Source organism: Oncorhynchus masou, chromosome 8 (assembly GCF_036934945.1).
Source record: "Oncorhynchus masou masou isolate Uvic2021 chromosome 8, UVic_Omas_1.1, whole genome shotgun sequence".
Lineage (NCBI taxonomy): Eukaryota > Metazoa > Chordata > Actinopteri > Salmoniformes > Salmonidae > Oncorhynchus > Oncorhynchus masou.
The window spans coordinates 44,464,317-44,489,122 of record NC_088219.1 but is presented as its reverse complement, the minus strand read 5'-3'; the positions used below and the strand labels follow the sequence as shown (position 1 = coordinate 44,489,122).

The window sequence follows — 24,806 nt, the reverse complement described above, 5'->3', positions numbered from 1 at the left end:
TGCCTACAAATCTGACTCAGTTACACCAGCTCAGTTAGGAGGAATGGGACAAAATTCACCCAACTTATGGAAGCTTGTGGAAGACTACCCGAAACGTTTTTACCCAAGTTAAACAATTTAAAGGCATTGCTACCAAATACTAATTGAGTGTATATGTAAACTTCTGACCCATTGGGAATATGATGAAAGAAATAAAAGCTTAAATAAATCCTTCTCTCTACTATTATTCCGACATTTCACATTCTTAAAATAAAGTGGTGAGCCTAACTGACCTAAGACAGGGCATTTTTACAAGGATTAAATGTCAGGAATTGTGAAAAACTGAGTTTAAATCTATTTGGCTAAGGTGTATGTCAACTTCCGACTTCAACTGTTTATGATTTAGCTGATGGCTTTCAGAGTTCAATAGAGGACTGTAACGTTAGCTAACTAGCTAACATACCCAGCTATTCCAGCTAGGCTACCAAGCTAGCTAATGTTAAGTTTCTTCTAATTGAGAATCTTCCGTTTTGTTGTGAAGGGGAAAAAAATCAATGGTATCTCATCCCTTCTCAGCTCTTGTCGAAATGGGTTCACCGTAAGTTTAGCCTGACAATCCCTATGATGATCTTTGGTCACTGTATCATTCTTGATAGCCACAAGCCACTAGCAGAATTGGGGTGAATCTCTGATAGGTAGAACGGTGAGAATTGACAAATTTTCACGCTTGTTTGTAAGGAGCACATCCAGGCACAGAACACCACATGTGCATGATGACATACATTAGTGGAAAATAGTAAATATTGGCTACTTCTTTGAAAGTATAAAACTGTCAAGAGGAGTAAAACAAGGTTGTCCACGATCAGCATATCTATTTATTATGGCGCCGTACTCAGATTATTGCATGGTTTGCTTTTTCCGTAAAGCTTTTTTGAAATCTGACACAGCGGCTGCATTAAGGAGAAGTGGATCTAAAATTCCATGTGCAACACTAGTATCTTTGATCAACGTTTATTATGAGTATTTCTGTAAATTGATGTGGCTCTCTGCAAAATCGCTGGATGTTTTTGGAACTACTGACCATAACTCGCCAATGTATACTGAGATTTTTTTTATATAAATATGAACTTTATCGAACAAAACATACATGTATTGTGTAACATGAAGTCCTATGAGTGTCATCTGATGAAGATCATCAAAGGTTAGTGATTAATTCCCTCTCTATTTCTGATTTTTGTGACTCCTCTCTTTGGCTGGAAAAATTGCTGTTTTTCTGTGACTTGGCGGTGACCTAACATAATCGTTTGTGGTGCTTTCGCAGTAAAGCCTATTTGAAATCGGACACTGTGGTGGGATTAACAAGAAGTGTATCTTTAAAATGGTGTGAAGTACTTTGAAGAATTTTAATTTTGGGATTTCTGTTGTTTTGAATTTGGCGCCTTGCACTTTCACTGGCTGTTGTCATATCAATCCCGTTAGCGGGATCTCAGCCCAAAGAAGTTAATCGCTATTTGTGAATTTATGAAACTTGTGCCGGTGGAAAAACATTGTGATGTGGGGCGCCGTCCTTTCGACACTACATGCTTTCGCTGTAATGGCAACTGTAAATCAGACAGTGCAGTTAGATTAACAAGAATGTAAGCTTTCAACCGATATAAGACACTTGTATGTACCTAAATGTTTAATATCCATAATTTCGATGATTATTTATTTGAATTGCGCGCCCTCCAGTTTCACCGTAAGCTGTCCCGCTAGCGGTTGACGTTGAGACTGGTGTTTTGCGGGTACTATTTAATGAAGCTGCCAGTTATGGTGGTCTTTCCTTTATTTTATCAGTTACCTGGAGGTTTCTCACTTAATGGTGGCACAAATGTTGATATGGGGGAGGGGAGGTATATACAAATTAAATACTGTAGTATGTATTATAGTTTAAAAAAGTGTTGTGTTTTTGCGGACATTACTGTAGCATTTACTTCAGTGTTTTTTTGACGATTTTAAGGTAATATTTACTCTGGTATTCTACATTAAACTACAAAATTATATAGTAAGTACTACACATGATCGAGGGATACTACAGTGTGTAGTATAGTATTCTACATTATACAAAATACTATAGAATTCTATTGTAAGTACTGTAGTATTATATAGTAAACTGTAGTATTTTTTCATGTGGGGGAATGCAGTACAGCACACCATAAACATCACATTCATTATGAGTTTCTATAAACAAGACAAGTTCTCCAGTACTTTTGTATACGTTTTAGTCAGTAGTTCTGAAAGTAGAAATATATTTAGTAGTCGCCAAAGTTGGGGAACATGTCAGGCCATATTAAAGTTGTGCAGTTGAGGTATTCTTGCCACCACCTACTGATTGTTGACTCGACTGCATCTGCATGATGATGATATTCCGTTCATTTAAGGTTTTACAGAACTCACAGATTTGTTTAATTGTTTAGTTAATTAGTTGTCTATATAAAAATAAATTATAATTAATTAACAACTGATGGGAGTTATTATATAACAGAAGAACTTTGAAATGTAATCTTCATTCTAATCATAGTTCGATCAATTGCTGAGGGTTGACTTAATTTCTGATGGAATTTCAGCGCCATCAAGTGGCCAAAGGCAATATATCAGCGAGTGACCGATAGTTATTGGTTAGAAGATTGTCATCTTGTTCTACAATTTGTCTGTTGAAATGTTACATGTAGAAAGACACTTTGTTTGTTACGGCATAAAATGTTGACGATTGGCAGTCCAACAGATATTTGGGGACACTGGAACGTCACTGAAAGATTGTCGTGCTTTCCATCGTATTAGCCAGAGAACTGTCTAGTAGAACATTTTCATAATCTGTTTACCATTCTCTAAAACTGTTGTCAGAGTTTTAGAATGAACAAACTACATTATTTGTTTATGTGATAAAAAAAACGTACTGAACTTCAGTAAATAGGTAATCGCCTCCACTCATGAGTGAGAATTTACTGGTATGTCTGCGCATGCGCAATCCACACAAGGTCATTGGCACGTGTGCGTGCTAACATACGTTCTATTTACGTTTACAAGAGGCTTCAGAAGAGGACCAGACGATCCTGGCAGAAACACTTTGAAGTTGTAAAGAACATATTATCTGCATTAAAAAATGGCTAGAGGAAGTCGCAGTGCCAGTCGGTCTTCGGCACCAACCAGGTAATGAGTTTTGAACGATAATGAAACTAGGTCAGATGCCGGTTTATTAAAATGTTAACAGAGGGATTGCATTGCAGTTACCTGGTTATAGTGTCCATATGCATAATTGTAATTGAATGACACACAGCTGTTTTAGAAACACAGCCCTAAAACTAGTGCCATATGACTGACACTTTTCCTAATAGTTGTCTGCATCACAAAGGTCCTTAGCTACATTTGTGGGTCATTTTTCAGTTCTTGACCCCAAGGGCAGTGGGTAGAAGGTCAGCATTTGCGAGAAAAATTTGCATAAACCAAAGAACAAATTATGCCATCAATTTTAAATAATTGCTGTTTCTTATTGTCAGGACAGCAGAGTCAATCACCACCTTCCGGAGACACCTGAAACCCCACCTCTTCAAGGAATACCTAGGATAGGATAAGTAATCCTTCTCACCCCCCCCTTAATGATTTAGATGCACTATTGTAAAGTGGCTGTTCCACTGGATGTCAGAAGGTGAATTCACCAATTTGTAAGTCGCTCTGGATAAGAGCGTCTGCTAAATGACTTAAATGTAAATGTAAATGTCAGTCAGACTGTTTTCCTGCACATATTCGTTCTTGGTGATGATAACCAATGTGGAGGTATAAGATTAGAGATCAGCTGTTTACTAACCAATAGAGGCCAAGTCTTTGAATCTTTGAATGCATGTATCCTCCGAAGATGGAGAGGGACAATTCATGGCTTGATCAGAGGAAGGTGGTCAAGGAGATGGTTGATGAAGAGTCTGGTGATGATCATGTAGATCAGTGGTTCCCAGGCTTTAAACTTACTCTTGAAAGTTGTAATAGTAAAATGCACACGGTGCAATTTTGAAATTGGGTAGTGCATCATCAGTTCCTCTTGTCATGTTAGTCATTGCATACCTTAGAGCTATTTATAACTTGTCAGAAATTTCCAGATCAACTAGCCCATGTCAGCTACAATGTTTTTGTTTTTTTAGCCCATAGATATTGTTGTAATTTTTGTCACTCATATCAAATGACACACATTAGACATTGCAATGTATAGAAATGCAAGAAAATGTGCTTTAAAATGACAAAATTTTCTTTGCACCCCATGACAAAATGTGTAGAATTGCAGGAAATAAGCTTTAAACCATGTGACATTGCAGTTTGATGTATCACAGTTTGATTTCTTGATAGCTTTTCTGAAAATGGAACTAGACCTGTCCTAGAAAGCCCAAACTCCTCCCTTCGGCTAAGTGAGGTCACGCAAGCGACCCATTCACTCACTAAGAAGTGTCACATTATACTCCTTGATGTCAGACATTGACTACACGACGACTGAGGCAATTGAATCTGGCACTGACAGTATTACAACAGCTAGAAAGAGTTTTGGATGAAGCAAACTATGAAAGGATTGTCTGGCCTATGGGATGTCTCAAAAGTGGCATTACTCCCAACAAGATTAGTTCTGGTATTTATACAATTATGGTTGATGAATTTGATTACTTAGTATTATATCATATAAGCCTGCCATTGAGGTTTTGGAAGCTGAACATCATGTGGCCTAGCCATATCAATGGAATGCCCTAGATGCAGTAAACAAGGAACATAAAAGATAGCTTGTTGATACTGTTCTATGAAATCTCTGCAGAACTAATTCAAAAGGTGCATAATGCAGAAATGTATTGATGATTTAAATTTGCCTTGAATTTCCATGAAAGTACACAGCACGGTACTTGGAATGGCCAAACCAGACATTCGTCAGTAAACAAGCAACATTATGCAACTTAGAAATATTCTATCAGGTAATTGCACTCCTTTGTGTGATGCCAGGATATCAACCTCTCCCTCAACGTGATCAAGACAAAGGAGATGATTGTGGACTACAGAAAAAGGAGGGCTGGGAACGCCCCCATTCTCATCAACGGCGTTGAAGTGGAGCAGGTTGAGAGATTCAAGTTCCTTGGTGTCCACATCACCAACAAACTATCATGGTCCAAACACAACAAGACAGTCGAAGAGGACACGACAACGCCTATTCCCCCTCGGGAGCCTGAAAAGATTTGGCATGGGTCCTCAGATCCTCAAAAATGTCTACAGCTGCACCATCAAGAGCACTGGTTGCATCACCACCTGGCAACTGCTCGGCCTCCGTGACACAAGGCACAACAGAGGGTAGTGCGTACGACCCAGTACATCACTGGGGCCAAGCTTCTGGCCATCCAGGACCTCTATACCAGGCGGTGTCACAGGAAGGCCCAAAAAGGACTCCAGCCACCCTAGTCATAGACTGTTCTCTCTGCTACCGCATGGCAAGCGGTACCGAGCACCATGTCTAGGTCCAAAAGATTTCTAAACAGCTTCTAACCCCATAAGACTCCTGAACGGCTAATGAAATGGCTACCCGGACAATTTGCATTGTCCCCACCCCCATTTTTATGCCGCTGCTACTCTCCGTTTATTAAAATGCATAGTCACTTTACTTCTACCTAGATGTACATATTACCTCATACCTCACAGATTATTTTTTTTTTTTTTTAACTTCAGTTTATTTTAGTAAATAATTTAACGTTTTTGTTCTTAACTGCATTGTTGATTAAGGGCTTGTAAGTGAACACTTCACTGTAAGGTTGTATTTGGAACATATGACAACTTGATTTGTTATGTCAAAGATATAAAGGACAGGTGGAAATGTTGCATAATGTATCTGAGCTTGCATGGAGATAATACTTGTTTACAGTAGTGCAGATGGCTACAGTATCTTTGACCTGTGTGTGTGTGTGTGTGTGTGTGTGTGTGTGTGTGTGTGTGTGTGTGTGTGTGTGTGTGTGTGTGTGTGTGTGTGTGTGTGTGTGTGTGTGTGTGTGTGTGTGTGTGTGTGTGTGTGTGTGTGCCATTACAGGAGGCCACTCAACCTGTCTCCTCCCAGCCGGGCCCATGCATGTTTGAGGTGCGACACTTCCTGAACTGCGCCACCACTCAGGCAGACCTCAGCTTGTGCGAGGGTTTCAATGAGGTGCTCAAACAGTGCAAAGGCTCACACGGTAAGGTACTCATTAATGATTGGTGGTTATGAACACCCAATTGTATCACAGGGCACTGGGTTAAATTAGTGATGTAGAATAAATGGACCATAGCTGTGTTCGAATACTCATACTAACCGTACTATTTGTGATGTTAATTGAGTATATAGAATGCTTATTAGTCAAGGTATGATGTAGTTAGTATGCCAAAAGTTCCCGGATGTCGTACTAAATTCGCCAAAATATGAAGGATAGACGCAGAGGACACTTTCTGTACTTTAGGGCCCAAAATGCAATTCTTCAGGAAATGGGCGTGGCTTCACGTCTTTTACAGATTTGAAGGAAACTGCGGAAAATATGTAGTCGAAGTACAACTACAGCGGATACAAATTCATTCCTTTAACTAATTGACAAATGTTAAGAAAATGTTGAACAATGTAATAAAGTAATGACTTTTCAAATGAGTTACCTTACATTTTATTGGATGACAATTTGTTAGCTACGCTGTCCTTAAGAACCAAATAGTGTATCATTACAGCAGTTTGTACTGGTATGTTGTTAGCTAGCTACTTATATATCAAACTTGCCAGGATATTAACTATAGGCTTTTTAATGAACCACACAACGTTTATTGACTTGATTATTCCCATCATTCTTAGCTTAGCTAAATGGTATAGTCATTGTGCGTTCTCAATGGACATTCGGGTGCTTTCGTAAATTCACTCTGGCCATCTACACCGATTTCAGAGCACTCTCGTCTGAGTGTACCAGAGCGCAGAATAATGAATTTACAAGCGCTCAACACCCATTGAATATGGCCGGTATCATCAAAAAAGCATAATTAAATTGTTGCCAGCAGCAGTTAGTCACCAACGCTCTGGATAACATGAAAACAGCCTAACCAGCTCTGCTAGAGCAAGTAAAATGGTCCGAGTGGTCTCATTTGTGTCTGGAAGTAGCTAGCAAACTAGCCAATGTTAGCTTGGGTGCTTGACTGCCTTGTAAGGTCAGAACGCTCAAATCAGCCCTACTCCTCGGCCCGAACGTCCAGTGTGCGCTCCTAAAGCGAAATGCTCTGAATTTACGAGCACACTCTGGCACTTCAGATTAAATTTAAGAACACACCCGATGTCTTAAAATGTCTAACCAGTCATTTGTTATGCTGGCAAGAGGTTGCATAGCAACAGCATCAACTTCCGGTAGACCGGCAAAGCGCTGGTGCGCTCAACTGTTCCTTTACAGTATACTAAAATGAACCAATAGTATGTAGTGTATATATACTCATTAAGTATACCGTATGTTAGTATGGGTATTCGAACACAGCTCATGAATGTCTACAACATTTCTGCTCAAGGGATCTAGAATTCTGTGGTATAACCAGAAGATATTTACATTCTTGTTCTATTTTTATTATGCTATTGGGAATGCCATTTGGATGTTTATCAGGCTAGGCTTGGTTATGCACATTTCAACACACCACACAATACATGGATGTGCATGCTTTGTTCAGTGTAATGCTTAGTTTTTTTCGTTTGTATATATTCTTTAGTATTTATCCTTTTCCGAGCCCTAACTGTTAGAATATGATTTGCAGATAGTTATTTTATGAATCAATTGACCTTGTCTTGTTGTGTTTCCTGCAGGTGTTACATCACTGGTTTGATCAAGGATGTTAGGAGTCAAAACAAGACACCGTTTTCAGATAAACACACCGTAGAGTAGACAGATGTGCCACTCGGTCATTAAATGAATTCTATTCAACTCTCCACTGTAACATGCGTTGATATGTCACAATGTATGCTGTATTATTTTTTTTGTCATGTACAGTGGGGCAAAAATGTATTTAGTCAGCCACCAATTGTGCAAGTTCTCGCACTTAAAAAGATGAGAGAGGTCTGTAATTTTCATCATAGGTACACTTCAACTATGACAGACAAAATGAGAAAAAAAATCCAGAGAATCACATTGTAGGATTTTTAATTAATTTATTTGCAAATTATGGTGGAAAGTAAGTATTTGGTCAATAACAAAAGTTTATCTCAATACTTTGTTATATACCCTTTGTTTGCAATACAGAGGTCAAACGTTTTCTGTAAGTCTTCACAAGGTTTTCACACACTGTTGCTGGTATTTTGGCCCATTTCTCCATGCAGATCTCCTCTAGAGCAGTGATGTTTTGGGGCTGTTGCTGGGCAACATGGACTTTCAACTCCCTCCAAAGATTTTCTATGGGGTTGAGATCTGGAGACTGGCTAGGCCACTCCAGGACCTTGAAATGCTTCTTACCAAGCCATTCCTTCGTTGCCCGGGAGGTGTGTTTGGGATCATTGTCATGCTGAAAGACCCAGCCACGTTTCATCTTCAATGCCCTTGCTGATGGAAGGAGGTTTTCACTCAAAATCTCACGATACATGGCCCCATTCATTCTTTCCTTTACACGGATCAGTCATCCTGGTCCCTTTGCAGAAAAACAGCCCCAAAGCATGATGTTTCCACCCCCATGCTTCACAGTAGGTATGGTGTTGTTTGGATGCAACGCAGCATTCTTTGTCCTCCAAACACGACGAGTTGAGTTTTTACCAAAAAGTTATATTTTGGTTTCATCTGACCATATGACATTCTCCCAATCTTCTTCTGGATCATCCAAATGCTCTCTAGCAAACTTCAGATGGGCCTGGACATGTACTGGTTTAAGCAGGGGGACACGTCTGGCACTGCAGGATTTGAGTCCCTGGTGGCATAGTGTGTTACTGATGGTAGGCTTTGTTACTTTGGTCCCAGCTCTCTGCAGGTCATTCACTAGGTCCCCCCGTGTGGTTCTGGGATTTTTCCTCGCCGTTCTTGTGATCATTTTGACCCCACGGGGTGAGATCTTGCGTGGAGCCCCAGATCGAGGGAGATTATCAGTGGTCTTGTATGTCTTCTATTTCCTAATAATTGCTCCCACAGTTGATTTCTTCAAACCAAGCTGATTACCTATTGCATGACACAAGTCATTTTTCCAACAATTGTTTACAGACAGAATATTTCACTTAATCACAATTCCAGTGGATCAGAAGTTTACATACACTAAGTTGACTGTGCCTTTTAAACAGCTTTGAAAATTCCAGAAAATTATGTCATGGCTTTAGAAGCTTCTGATTGGCTAATTGACATCATTTGAGTCAATTGGAGTTGTACCTGTGGATGTATTTCAAGGTATTTTTGATGAAACAAAAATATAACTGTTTGTCCATAATGACCATCGTTATGTTTGGAGGAAAAATGGGGAGGCATGCAAGCCGAAGGACACCATCCCATCCGTGAAGCACAGGGGTGGAAGCATCATGTTGAGAGGGTGCTTTACTGCAGGATGGACTGGTGCACTTCACAAAATAGATGGCATCATGAGGAAAGAAAAGTATGTGTATATTTTGAAGCAGCATCTGAAGACAGTCAGGAAGTTAAAGCTTGTTCGCAAATGGGACTTCCAAATGGACAATGACCCCAAGCATACTTCCAAAGGTGTGGCAAAATGGCTTAAGGACAACAAAGTCAAGGGTTTGGAGTGGCCATCACAAAGCCTGACCTCAATCCTATAGACAATTTGTGGGCAGAACTGAAAAAGCGCAACTCAGTTACACCAGCTCTGTCAGGAGGATAGGGCTGAAATTCCTCCAACGTATTGTGGGAAGCTTGTGGAAGGCTTCCCGAAATGTTAGACCCAAGTTAAACAATTAAAGGCAATTCTATCAAATACTAATTGAGTGTATGTAAACGTTTGATCCACTGGGAATGTGATGAAAGAAATAAAAGCTCTCTACTATTATTGACATTTCACATTCTTAAAATAAAGTGGTGATCCTAACTGAGACATGGATTTTTTTACTAGGATTAAATGTTAGGAATTGTGAAAAAAAGAGTTAAATGTATTTGGCTAAGATGTACAGTGAGGAGAACCAGTATTTGATACACTGCCGATTTTGTAGGTTTTCCTACTTACAAAGCATGTAGAGGTCTGTAATTTTATCATAGTTACACTTCAACTGTGAGAGACGGAATCTAAAAATCCAGAAAATCACATTGTATGATTTTTAAGTAATTAATTTGCATTTTATTGCATGACATAAGTATTTGATACATCAAAAAAGCAGAACTTAATATTTGGTACAGAAACCTTTGTTTGCAATTTCAGAGATCATACGTTTCCTGTAGTTCTTGACCAGGTTTGCACACACTGCAGCAGGGATTTTGGCCCAGTCCTCCATACAGACCTTCTCCAGATCCTTCAGGTTTCGGGTCTGTCGCTGGGCAATACGGACTTTCAGCTCCCTCCAAAGATTTTCTATTGGGTTCAGGTCTGGAGACTGGCTAGGCCACTCCAGGACCTTGAGATGCTTCTTACGGAGCCACTCCTTAGTTGCCCTGGCTGTGTGTTTCGGGTCGTTGTCATGCTGGAAGACCCAGCCACGACCCATCTTCAATGCTCTTACTTAGGGAAGGAGGTTGTTGGCCAAGATCTCGCGATACATGGCCCCATCCATCCTCCCCTCTACGGTGCAGTCGTCCTGGTCACCTTTGCGGAAAAGCATCCCCAAAGAATGATGTTTCCACCTCCATGCTTCACGGTTGGGATGGTGTTCTTGGGGTTGTACTCATCCTTCTTCTTCCTCCAAACACGGCGAGTGGAGTTTAGACCAAAAAGCTCTATTTTTGTTTCATCAGACCACATGACCTTCTCCCATTCCTCCTCTGGATCATCCAGATGGTCATTGGCAAACTTCAGACGGGCCTGGACATGCGCTGGCTTGAGCAGGGGGACCTTGCGTGCGCTGCAGGATTTTAATCCATGACGGCGTGGTGTGTTACTAATGGTTTTCTTTGAGACTGTGGTCCCAGCTCTCTTCAGGTCATTGACCAGATCCTGCTGTGTAGTTCTGGGCTGATCCCTCAACTTCCTCATGATCATTGATGCCCCACGAGGTGAGATCTTGCATGGAGCCCCAGACCGAGGATGATTGACCATCATTTTGAACTTCTTCCATTTTCTAATAATTGCGCCAACAGTTGTTGCCTTCTCACCAAACTGCTTGCCTATTGTCCTGTAGCCCATCCCAGCCTTGTGCAGGTCTACAATTTTATTCCTGATGTCCTAACACAGCTCTCTGGTCTTGGACATTGTGGAGAGGTTGGAGTCTGTTTGATTGAGTGTGTGGACAGGTGTCTTTTATACAGGTAACGAGTTCAAGCAGGTGCAGTTAATACAGGTAATGAGTGGAGAACAGGAGGGCTTCTTAAAGAAAAACTAACAGGTCTGTGAGAGCCGGACTGGTTAGTAGGTGATCAAATACTTATGTCATGCAATAAAATGCAAATTAAGTACTTAAAAATCATACAATTTCATTTTCTGTATTTTTGTTTCAGATTCCGTCTCTCACAGTTGAACTGCAAAATCTGCAGTGTATCAAATACTTGTTCTCCCCACTGTATGTAAACTTCTGACTTCAACTGGATATGCAGGAGAAGGTGTTTGAGTGTAATCATGTTGGCCATCTGTCCTTGTGCTCCTTTGGTTATTGACACAGCCGTGTATAGCCCCCCTCAAGCAGACACCACGACGGCCCTCAGGGGACATCAGTAGACTCTATGTAAACTGGAAAACATTTACTGTAGCTGGGGATTATAACAAAGCAAATCTGAGAACAAGGCTACCTAAATTCTATCAGCATATTGATTGTAGCACTTGCGTGTGTGACAATAATGCTAGTGCGAACTAGGACCCAGGCGCAGAGAAACACAGCAGGCAGAGGTAAGGGTAAATCCAGAACATTTACTCAGGTCTTCATAGAAAAAAAACAAATGAATAGCACACGAGCACACTAATCAAACCATGAGACCTAAGCAAAGATCCCTGGATCCTAAATAGCCAGGCAACAGGTGAACCGAGAGGGCAATCAACCAAAGATGAACCCAATAATAACAATCAGGGTAACCTGGACACTAGAACCAAAGTAAGAGTGCCCTCCAGCGGTAACCTAAGGGTCCACACTCAAAAAACAAACATAAACTGTTACAGCGCTGGCTATACAAGGCTCTCCCCCGCCCTCCCTTCGGCAAATCTGATCACGACTCCATTTTGCACCTACCGTCCTATAGGCAGAAAGTCAAACAGGATGGACCCATGGCACGAACCATTCAACCCTGGTCTGACCAATCGGAATCCACGTTTCAAGATTGTTTTGATCACTCAGACTGGGAAATGTTCTGGGCAGCCTCAGAGAATAACATTGATTCATACACTGATTCAGTGAGTGAGTTTATAATGAAGTGCACTGGAGATGTATCCACTGTGACTATTAAAACATACCCAAACCAGAAACCTTGGATAGATTACGGCATTCGCGCGAAACTGAGAGCACGAACCACCTCATTTAACCAAGGAAAGATGACTGGAAACATGGCCGAATATAAACAATGTAGTTATTCCCTGGGTCTCGACCCCACCCATCATGGACATACTGAAATGGTTCACCACACAGACAGTGTGGTGAACCTCAGGAGTCTGAAGAAATTTGGCCTTGACAAACTATTACAGATTCACAATTGAGAGGATCCTGTCGGGCTGTATCACCGCCTGGTACAGCAACTGCACCGCCCTCAACCACAAGGCTCTCCAGCAGGTGTTGCAGTCTCCACAACGCATCACCGGGGGCAAACTACCTGCCCTCCAGGACACCAACAGCCCAGGAAGGCCAAATGTCACAGGAAGGCCAAAAAGATCATCAAAGACATCAACCACCCGAGCCACTGTCTGTTCACCCTGCTGTCATCCAGAAGGCGAGGTCAGTACAGGTGCATCAAAGCTGGGACCGAGAGACTGAAAAACAGCTTCTATCTCAAGGCCATCAGACTGTTAAACAGCCACCACTAACATTGAATGGCTGCTGCCAACATACTGACTCAACTCCAGCCTCTTTAATAATGGAAATTGGTGGAAACTGATGTAAAAATGTATCACTAGCCACTTTAACCTGTCTGGCCCACCCGGGACGCAACCGCACCCCCTGCCAACAATAAATGCAAATGCGCTACGCCAAATGCTAATAGCACTCGTTAAAACTCAAACGTTCATTAAAATTCACATGCAGGGTAGTCAATTCAAGCTACACTCGTTGTGAATCTAGCCAACGTGTCAGATTTGTAAAATGCTTTTCGGCGAAAGCATGAGTAGCTATTATCTGATAGCAGGCAACACGCCGAAATACCAGAAGGGGACGTAAACAAAGGAATTAGCGTAGCCGGCGCTACACAAAACGCAGAAATAAAATATAAAACATTCATTACCTTTGACGAGATTCTTTGTTGGCACTCCTATATGTCCCATAAACATCACAATTGGGTCTTTTTTTTTCGATTAAATCGGTCCTTGTGTACTCAAAATGTCCATTTATGAAGACCGTCAGATCCAGTAAAAACACATTTTTTAAACGCGACGTTATTTTTTTAAATTAAAAAAGTTGCCTATAAACTTTGACAAAACACTTCAAACTACTTCTGTAATCCAACTTTAGGTATTACTAAACGTTAATAATCGATCAAATTGATCACGGGCCGATCTGTATTCAATAGCAGCAAGTCTTGAAATCATGGTCCATATTCTCTCTTCCATAACTTCCCCGGTGTACTCGATGACAGGAAGTGCCTATTTCTCATTTCACCAAGGATTAACTTCAAACCAATTGCCAAGACTGGTGACATCGTGTGGAAGCTGTAGGAACTGTAAACTGGGCCCTATCTATTTTCTCCTGCCATAGACAATACAGAGACTGGCGGAGGGATATTTTTTTGTGTTTTTTGTGAACAGTTTTCCTTGGGGTTTTGCCTGCTACACACATTCTGTTATAGTCACAGACCTGATTTAGCCAGTTTTAGAAACTTCAGAGTGTTTTCTATCCACACATACTAATCATATGCATATACTATATTCCTGGCATGAGTAGCAGGACGTTGAAATTTTGCGCGATTTTTAACAAAAAGCTGAAAAATTCACAGCCTCTTTAGACATCATTCACAGACATCATTCAAACAGTTTTAGAAACTTCAGAGTTTTTTCTATCCAAATCCACTAATTATATGCATATTCTAGCTTTTGGGCCTTAGCAGGCAGATTACTCTGGGCACCTTATTCATCCAGGCTACTCAATACTGCCCCCCAGTCCCAGAGAAGGGTTTTTAAGTGAGCATTCACTGTAAGTTTGTATTGTATTCGGCGCATGTGGCAAATAAAACTTGATTTGATTTTATATCTAGGAAAACCAACTTTCCAAAGACTGGACCTAAAATAGTGTATAAGCAATCATACAAGAGGTATTGCAATGATTCTGATGTTGAAGATGTGAAAAATATTTGTTGGTCTGATGTGTGTAATGAGGAACATTCTGACGCTGCACTGAAAACATTTATGAAATTGCTTCTTCCGGTTACTGACAGGCAGGTACCCATAAAGAAACTGACTGTTAAGACTGCTATAAGACTGCTATCCCCATGGATAGAAGATTCATTGAAAAACTGTATGGCTGAGAAGGACGTTGTTAAGGGAATGGCAAACAAGTCTGGTAACACAGCAGATTGGCAAACATACAGTAAATTGAGAAATCCCGTAACTAAACTAAACAACAAAAGAGAAGAAAATATACAATGGAACTGTAGCGGTTTTCTTCTGGTGAAAGAGAGGCGGACCAAAATGCAGCGTGGTTAGTTTCGTACATCTTTAATAAAGATGAAAATACAACAATCTACAAAACAAGAAACGTGAAAAAACCAAAACAGTCCTATCTGGTGCCACAAACACAAAGACAGGAACAATCACCCACAAGAGACCTAAAGAATATGGCTACCTAAATTTGGTTCCCAATCAGAGACAACGATAAACACCTGCCTCTGATTGAGAACCACTCTTGGCAACCATAGAGTTACCTAGAGTACTACTCTAACCACAATCCCATACCTACAAACAACCCCAGACAAAACAACCCCCCCTCCCCCAAAGGAGCGGACTCCCGGCCGCCACCTAAATCCATAGGGGAAGGTCTGGGTGGGCGTCTGTCCACGGTGGCGGCTCTGGCACTGGACGTGGACCCCATTCCAACATAGTCTCTGTCTACCTCCTTTGCGTCCCTTGATTGGTAACCCTCGCCGCCGATCCAGGCCTACTAACCCCAACAAAGGGCCCACCTGGACTGAGGGGTGCCTCACGACTGAGGAAGTTCAGGACTGAGGGGTAGCTCGGGACTGAGGGGAAGCTCGGGACTGAGGGGAAGCTCGGGACTGAGAGGAAGCTCAGGCAGGTTGATGGATCTGGCAGATCCTGGCTGGCTGGTGGTTCCGGCAGATTCTGGCTGACTGGTGGTTCCGACAGATCCTGGCTGACTGGCAGATCCTGGCAGACTGGCAGTTCTGGCAGATCCTGGCTGACTGGCAGTTCTGGCAGACCCTGGCTGACAGACAGATCCTGGCTGACTGGCGGCTCCTAGCTGACTGGCGGCACTGGCGGCTCCTTGCAGACTGGCGGCACTGGCGGCTCCTAGCTGACTGGTGGCACTGGCGGCTCCTTGCAGACTGGCGGCACTGGCGGCTCCTTGCAGACTGGCGGCACTGGCGGCTCCTTGCAGACTGGCGGCACTGGCGGCTCCTTGCAGACTGGCGGCACTGGCGGCTCCTTGCAGACTGGCGGCACTGGCGGCTCCTTGCAGACTGGCGGCGCTGGCGGCTCCTTGCAGACTGGTGGCACTGGCGGCACTGGGCAGACTGGCGGCACTGGGCAGACGGGTGGCTCAGGCGGCGCTGAGCAGACGGGTGGCACTGATGGCGCTGGACAGACGGGTGGCTCAGGCGGCGCTGGACAGACTGGCGACTCTGATGGCGCTGGGCAGACAGGAAGCTCTGGCAACGCTGGAGAGGAAGGCTCTGGCAGCGCTGGACTGAGGAGCTCTGGCGCCTCTGGAATGAGGGGCTCTGGCGCCTCTGGACTGAGGGGCTCTGGCGCCTCTGGATTGAGGGGTTCTGGCACCTCTGGACTGAGGGGCTCTGGCGCCTCTGGACTGAGGGGCGGAAGCTCTGGTAGTGCCGAACAGGCGGTAGCACCTGTATTGATGGAACGGAGAAACAGCCTGGTGCGGGGTGCCGGCACTGGTGGTACCGGGCCGGAGGACACGCACCTCCGGGTGAGTGCAAGGAACAGGACACCCTGGGTTGTGAAGGTGTACTGGAGACCTGGTGTGTATGGCCGGCATCAAATCCCCCGGAACTCCAACACACGTTTCAGGCTGAGTACGAGGAACTGACACAGGTGGCATCGGACAGCTAACACGCTCCTCAGGGCGAATGACGTGAATACTGTGCCAAACCAACAGCTTTCTCTCTACTCTGTCCAATACATCCTCAACACTCTCAGACTCAGCACTCAGCTTCGCCGACAGCTCCAAATCCCTCCATGGCTCTTTACGGTAAACAGGGGGAGTTGGCTCAGGTCTGACTCCTGACTCTGCCACACTCTCCCTGTGCCCCCGCCCCAATAAATCTTTGGGGCTGCCTCTCGGGCTTCCAGCCGCTCTGCCGTGCTAGCTCCTCATAATGCTGCCTCTCTGCTTTCGCTGCCTCCAGCTTCTCCTGCTGCTGCTTTTGCTGCTGCTGCTGTTGCTCCTGCTGTACCTGTCGCTTCTCCTGCTGCTGCTGTTGCTGCTGCCTCTGTTTACCACGCCACTTGGTCCTTGGTTGGTGGGTGATTCTGTAACGGTTTTCTTCTGGTGAAAGAGAGGCGGACCAAAATGCAGCGTGGTTATTTTTGTACATCTTTAATAAAGATGACAATACAACAATCTACAAAACAAGAACCGTGAATAAACCGAAACAGTCCTATCTGGTGCCACAAACACAAAGACAGGAACAATCACCTTCAAAACCCAACACAAAACAGGCTACCTAAATATGGTTCCCAATCAGAGACAATGACTAACACCTGCCTCTGATTGAGAACCATATCAGGCCAAACATAGAAATAGACAAACCAGACACACAACATAGAATGCCCGCCCAGCTCACGTCCTGACCAACACTAAAACAAGGAAAACACACAAGAACGATGGTCAGAACGTGACAGTACCCCCCCCCAAGGTGCGGACTCCGACCACCCAACCTAAACCTATAGGGGAGGGTCTGGGTTGGCATCTGTCTGCGGTGGCGGCTCTGGCACTGGACGTGGACCCCACTCCATAATTGTCTTAGTCCACCGCAAAATGTGTGTGCCTCATCTGCCACAATAGCATTGCTATTCCAAAGTAACATAGAACAACATTTTAAAACCATACACAAAACCCAGGAAAGAGATTTTCCAGCAAAGACTGAATTACAAAGAAGAAATGTACAATAACAAAAAAATCTACTGGCAGCGCATCTTATTGTGTGAGTCACATTTTTGCTAAGCATAAAAGTTGTTCAAAGATAGGGAGATGATCAAGGAAGCATTTATTGAGGCTGAACACTTGCTGTTTAAGAATAAGACCGAAATGATGGCTGCCATCAATGACAGTCAGTTGTCCAGAAATACGGTGGTAAGAAGATGTAGAATGTAGAATAGTGGAAAACCTCGAGGATCAACTGAAAAAGGATATTGACAACTGCAAGTGTTATTCCCTCCAGTTTGACGAGTCCACAGATATGGTAGATGTGGCACAGTTATGCATTTTCATCAGAATGGTATTTGACAACATGAGTACAATGGAGGAACTACTCGCCATTTTGCCACTGAAAGGACATACAAGGGGCAAAGATATTTTTCAAGCTTTTATGGAGTTTGCTAAAAAATTCAAATTATCCTTTCGTAAGTTTGTCTCCGTTACTACCGATGGAGCACCTGCTATGGTAGGCCGCATTAGTGGGTTCGTTGCATTGTGCAAACAAGATGATTCTTTCACAGACTTTCTTAGTCATCACTGCGTAACTTATCAGCAAGCTTTGTGCAGGAAGATGTTAAACATAAAAGAGGTGATGGATGTTGAGATGAAGATTGTGTGATCTATTCGAGTAAGAAGCCTAGTGCAGGTGTTTGGCTCCTTCTCGACGCTGTGTGCACACATATACACGCTGAAATCTGTGCCCATTGTGACGTATGGCACCGCCCGTGACAAGAGTATGTCCCTTGCCACTAGCCTAGCCGAGCAAGGAGTTTTTGAATGGAGGTCAATGAGAGAGTGTCGAATTGTATCAACAAAAAATTGGATGGCTTATCTGCTATGTGAGGTTTATTTGGCCGAATAGAAGTTTCGTAATGCTTAATTAAGTTGTTAGGAGTGCACTGATATAAGTAGGACATGTGACATCCTGGCAACTTTGAGACAAATTGTTTATATCGGGGCTGCCTCAAGATGGCTATGCATATTCATGGCATGAGGCTAGTAGCATAGCATCTCTATCTATTAAATACAGGCGGTTGACGTCAACAACCCTCATCAAATATTCAAAAAATGATTACAATAATGAGATGTATCCACCAATCCAAAGAAAAGATAGGTGGGAGCTAGACAGCCCGCCGTGCCGCTTTGTGGACAACATATCCCATTGTTAGGGCGTAGAGACATGCATCCTGTCAGTATATACATAATATTTGGCCAAGAGGATAATAGGAATTTACTAAGTGGGAACCTGAGGTGGGAACTGTGGGAACCAACAAATCACAGCTTGTGAGATATTAGCGTCATGGCAGCAACGTTACTGTCCTGGCAGAAACATCAAGACTTCCGGTTTTCAAATTTTACCATCAAAATAAAAGTCTGTGGTAAAACACTACGTGTATGATACGAAATCAATCATTTTTTCAGCTTTGTCCATAATGCATAATGTTAAAATAATGTTACAAAAAATCTAAACCAAAGATAATTACTACTTTATATAAGATAAATCATATTATAAGGTGGAGCACATTGATAAATGGTTGAATTTAGGGAACATTGATAAATGGTTTGTTAGGGTACAGCCTTATTATAAAATGGATTAAATCGTTTTGTTTTCACACAATACCTCATAATGACAAAGCAGAAACAGATTTTTAGAAATCGTTGCTAATTCATAGTAAAAAAATAACACAAATATCACATTTACATAACTATTCAGCCCCTTTAATCAGTATTTCTTGAAGCACCTTTGGTAGCGATTACAGCCTTTGGTATTCTTGGGTGTGATGCCACAAGCGTGGCACACCTGTATTTGGGGAGTTTCTCCCATTATTCTCTGAAGATCCTCTCAAGCTTGGATGTGGAGCATCGCTGCACAGCTATTTTCAGGTCTCTCCAGAGATGTTCGATCATGTTCTGTCTGCAGCATTGTCTGCAGCATTGAAGGTCCCCAAGAACACAGTGGCCTCCATCATTCTTAAGTGGAAGAAGTTTGGAACCACCAAGACTCTTTCCAAAGCTGGTCACCCGGCCAAACTAAGCAATTGGGGGAGAAGGGCCTTGGTCAGGGAGATGACCCGCAACCTGATGGTCACTCTGACAGAGCTCCAGAGTTCCTCTGTGGAGATGGGAGAACCTTCCAAAAGTACAACCATTTCTGCAGCACTCTACCAATCAGGCCTTTATGGTAGAGTGGCCAGACGGAAGCCACTCCTCAGTAAAAGGCACATGACAGCATGCTTGGAGTTTGCCAAAAGGCACCTAAAGGACTCTCAGACCATGAGAAACAAGATTATTTGGTCTGATGAAAACAAGATTATTTGGTCTGATGAAAACAAGATTGAACTCTTTGGCCTGAATGCCAAGCGTTACTCGAGGAAACCTGGCAACATCCCCACGGTGAAGCATGGTTGGTGGCAGCATCAGGCTGTGGGGATGTTTTTCAGCGGCATGGACTGGGAGACAGGATCGAGGGAGTGTTATAGTGTTATACCCAAGAAAACTTGAGGCTGTAATAGCTGCCAAAGGTGCTTCAACAAAGTACTGAGCAAAGGGTCTAAATAGTTATGTAAATGTGACATTTGCATTTTTTTATTTTAGTAAATTAAACTTATAAAACCCTGTTTTTGCTTCGTCGTTATGGGTATTGTGTGTAGATTGGTGAGGGGGGGAAATGATTTAATCCACTTAAGAATAAGGCTGTAACGTAACAAAATGTGGAAAAGGGGAAGGGTTCTGAATACTTTCCGAATGCACTGTATCTCAACATGACTTTGTCAGATGAAGACCCTGCTTCAAAACTCAAAAGGACAGACAGTGTCTGCTCAGTTTTACCACGTTCGCCACCGAGTCTGTGTATCACCAAACAGTGGGTGTCTTAGGGAATCTTCAATTTCATTTGCGTCACCTCAACGCCACCCCATTAATCACTCCTTTCGAAGGCGCCCTTCTCCGTAGAGCAAAGCATATCACAGGACTTGTCGTGACGAGCAACCCCTTCCCTCTAGGCAGAAGTAACACAGAAAATCTTCACAAGTCCACGTGAAGCTACCTTCACCTATTTAACAGTTCCCGCATTTTTTGTTTTAACATTATTTAACTAGGCAAGTCGGTGAAGAACAAATTCTTATTTACAATGACGACCTAGAAACAGTGGGTTAAAGTACGAGCCTAGTTGGTTTAGCCACAGATTAGCCATGATTGGCTGAGACATGCCGAGAGATGAGTTTGGATTGGTGCCATATCGCATGCTTCTGTCTATTTGAGCTGGTCAGTATGTGTAGGTAATCCTGTCTAACGCAGCTGTAAAAAAATGTATTGCGTAGTAAAACTGCAAAGTGCTGCTCTCCACTTCCTAGAGGACTGAGTTTTGAAATCAGTAGAATTTGAGTGATAGCTAAGGAGATGGGAAAAAAACCTGTCTCCAGATTAAGTCTTCAAACTAAGGGCAACCATGGCATCCGTGACAGGAGACGGATCCATCTATGATGTATACGGGTAAGATAGTCTAGCTAGCAATATTTTAAGATATTATGCGTTTCTAATTTTGAGTGTACTGTTAGCTAGCTAACGTTAGCTGGTTGGCTCGCTAGCTAACGTTACTTGTATGATCTTATTATTCGTATCTCAGAGCCATTTGTTTGGCTAGTTATAGCCTAATGTTAGCTAGCTAACATTGAATTTGGTTGGTTAGCTACCTGCAGATTTATGCAGGGTAGTAACGTCATGAGTTGGGATTATGGTCCATTATTTAGCGAGCTACATGTCACTATGCAAGTAATTATTTCGGGTGAGTTTGTCAATTAAGTCTGGCCATCTACTCTGATTTCAGAGCACACTCGACTGAGTGTGCCAGAGCACAGAATAACTAATGAATTTACGGACGCTCAACAAACATTGAATATGGCCGGTGTCAGTAAACGTCAGCAAAAAAGTGTAAATAAATTGTTGCCAGCAGCACAGTTAGTAACCAACACTCTGGATAACATGTCTAACCAGCTCTGCTAGGGCGAGTAGAGTGGTTAGAGTTTGGATGGGGGCTAAAGCTTAAGAGGGTGTGAGCGATGCTGAATGGGTGTAGACAAAGAAAAGCTCTCCAGTAGGTACCAAAACATTCAAAGGCCATTTTCTCAAAAGTGAGGTTACAAGTTGATCAACTTTCAAAGCAGAATTACTTTCCCATTGTTCCTCAAATGCAGTGTATGATATAACATTTTGTAGCTCTGAGTCTCTACTTTTATCCAATGTAAAAAAACACAATTTCAAATGTTGCTACATAAGACTGAATCAAGGCGGTCGGTCGTTCACATATGCAATTTAGCAGACACCTTTATCCAAACCGACTTAGTCATGCATGCGTACATTTTACATTTGGGTGGTCCGGGAATCAAACTCACTACCCTTGCGTTACAAGTAGAGGTCGACCGATTAATCAGAATGTCCGATTAATTAGGTTTTCATAACAATCAGAAATCTGTATTTTTGGGCACCGATTTGCCAATTTTTTTAATGTTTAACTAGGCAAGTCAGTTAAGAAGACATTCTTATTTTCAATGACGGCCTAGGAACGGTGGGTTTAACTGCCTGTTCAGGGGCAGAACGACAGATTTTCACCTTGTCAGCTCAGGGATCCAATCTTGCACCCTTACAGTTAACTAGTCCAACACAATAACGTTCTGCCTCTCTCTCGTTGCACTCCACACGGAGTGCAGTAAGCCAAGGTAAATTTCAAGCTAGCATTAAACTTATTTTACAAAAAACAATCAATCATAATCACTACACATGGTTGATGATATTACTAGTTATTATCTAGCGTGTCCTGCGTTGCATATAATCTGACTGATTATACAAGTATCTGACTGAGCGGTGGTCGGCAGAAGCAAGCGAATAAACATTCATTCAAACTGCACTTTCGTGCATTTTGCCAGCGGCTCTTTGTTGTGCGTCAAGCATTGCGCTGTTTATGACTTCAAGCCTATCAACTCCCGAGATGAGGCTGGTGTAACCGAAGTGAAATGGCTAGCTAGTTAACTTGCGCTAATAGTGTTTCAAACATCACTCGCTCTGAGCCTTCTAGTAGTTGTTCCCCTTGCTCTGCATGGGTAACGCTGCTTCGATGGTGGCTGTTGTCATTGTGTTTCTGGTTCGAGCCCAGGGAGGAGCGAGGAGAGGGACGGAAGCTATACTGTTACACTGGCAATACTAAAGTGCCTATAAGAACATCCAATAGTCAAAGGTTAATGAAATACAAATGGTATAGAGGGAAATAGTCCTAGAATTCCTATAATAACTACAACCTTAAACTTCTTACCTGGGAATATTGAAGACTCATGTTAAAAGGAACCACCAGCTTTCATATGTTCTCATGTTCTGAGCAAGTAACTGAAACGTTAGCTTTCTTTTCTTATCTTTCTCTCTTGCACATATTGCATTTTTACTTTCTTCTCCAACACTTTGTTTTTGCATTATTTAAATCAAATTGAACATGTTTCATTATTTACTTGAGGCTAAATTGATTTTATTGATGTATTATATTAAGTAAAAATAAGTGTTCATTCAGTATTGTTGTAATTGTCATTATTACAAGTACATTTTTAAAAATCGTCCAATTAATCTGTATCGGCTTTTTTGGTCCTCCAATAATCAGTATCGGTGTTGAAAAATCATAATTGGTCGACCTCTAGTTACAAGCATCATGCTCTACTAACTGAACTACAAAGGACCTCAAAGGAGAAGGTGCCCAGTCTATGTGTATTCAGTGTTGAGCTGTGTTTATGTTTATGATGTAATTTCAAACCAAACGTAACAGAAAACTAGGAGGCACAACTTCAATTTAGTTTGGTGTTTCTATGCCTTTGAAGCATCTTTTGATTGACACGATGAACCCTGTGCCCTCAGGGCCGTTTGGTCTCTTCCTTGTGTTTTCACTGGCTCGGCTCTTCCATTACAGTTAACTGCCTTGTTCAGGGGCAGAACGACAGATTTTTACCTTGTCAGCTCAGGGATTCTATCTAGCAACATTTCAGTTACTTGCCCAATGCTCTACTAGGATACCTGTCAGCCAAAAGGCAGGGATACAATTTCTCCAAAAATGTCACTCCCACTGGTCCAGAATCATCCTTTGCATGACCAGGTAATTCGTCATCACTCTCGTCGGGTTCAATTTCTTAGCCATCAGAGACAGCAGAGTTTATACTTGGTGCCATTTTTCCTCAGCACACATATTTCCTCTGCACTCGGCTCTTCTTCTTCCACGCTGTCCATAACCACATCTATCAGTTCACCATGCTCTTGCCCCACATTCTTCCGCTATATCGGTTGAAGAACACGCACTGATGGCCTTTCTCCAATACCCAACTTCTGTTCCTTAGCCCAATTTACTCGTCTGGCTATCTCCTGCCTCTACATGCTTGTAAAAAGTGGGATACTCTTTATCTGAGATCAGTGTCCTCATCTTGATATATCAAAGTTTGCTGACGTTTTTTGAAGAAACCCGCCATCTGAGATTTCTAAACAACACTTCCACTCTGGCCAGGTCCACAAGTTGAATTACAGCAGTGCAGACACCAAGTTGGACACCCAGCAACAAAGTAATGTAGCGACCCGCACAGACAGCTGTGTGTTATGTGTTAGGTTATTCGTTGGTTGTGTTGTACTGACCAGTACCCAGTGTTCGCGGGGTCCGACATGCCAATCAACCTGCTATCTGCCAATCACGGGAATGCCTGGAATGTTCTGATAACGGGCATCCTGGTGGTTGGCAGAGTGGTGTGGAGGGGGGTTGGGCAGGGGGATGGAGCATTGGAAATTCAGACCAGGTTTAGCCATTGTTCTTTCTCTTACATCTGGGTTTCACAAGAGAAGGTCACAGGTTGGTTTGTAGGGTATCTTTCATTTATTTGGCGTTGTCTACGGCCAAACAGTAGCCTGTCGGGTTAATAAACCGTCAATTCATAAGCTCAATCCTCTGTCTGGACAATTGTTCCTTTATGATCTAGTTCGGTCATTACATTGGTGTCAGAAGTAAAAATGTTGATAAAAGTTAGCCAGCTAGCGAGCTGACTTCTGTGGCTAGCTACCGTAGGTCAGAACGGGGGTTGAAAATGCTTCGAGAGGAATTCAAAAGTGAAGGTGGAGGTAGGGGACGATTATGGCCAAGGAGGTGCGTGTGCGTCGGAGGATCTGGCTGAGGAGATCGCCA

At 42.7% G+C, this 24,806-nt stretch overlaps 1 long non-coding RNA gene across 1 annotated transcript; it reads left to right on the top strand.

The window, feature by feature from the left end:
- Positions 1–3,047: 3,047 nt before the first annotated feature.
- Positions 3,048–8,613, top strand: LOC135544729 (uncharacterized). The gene is made up of 3 exons (XR_010456368.1): positions 3,048–3,168; positions 6,059–6,200; positions 7,823–8,613. It is a non-coding gene; the product is annotated as an uncharacterized LOC135544729 (long non-coding RNA).
- Positions 8,614–24,806: the final 16,193 nt, after the last annotated feature.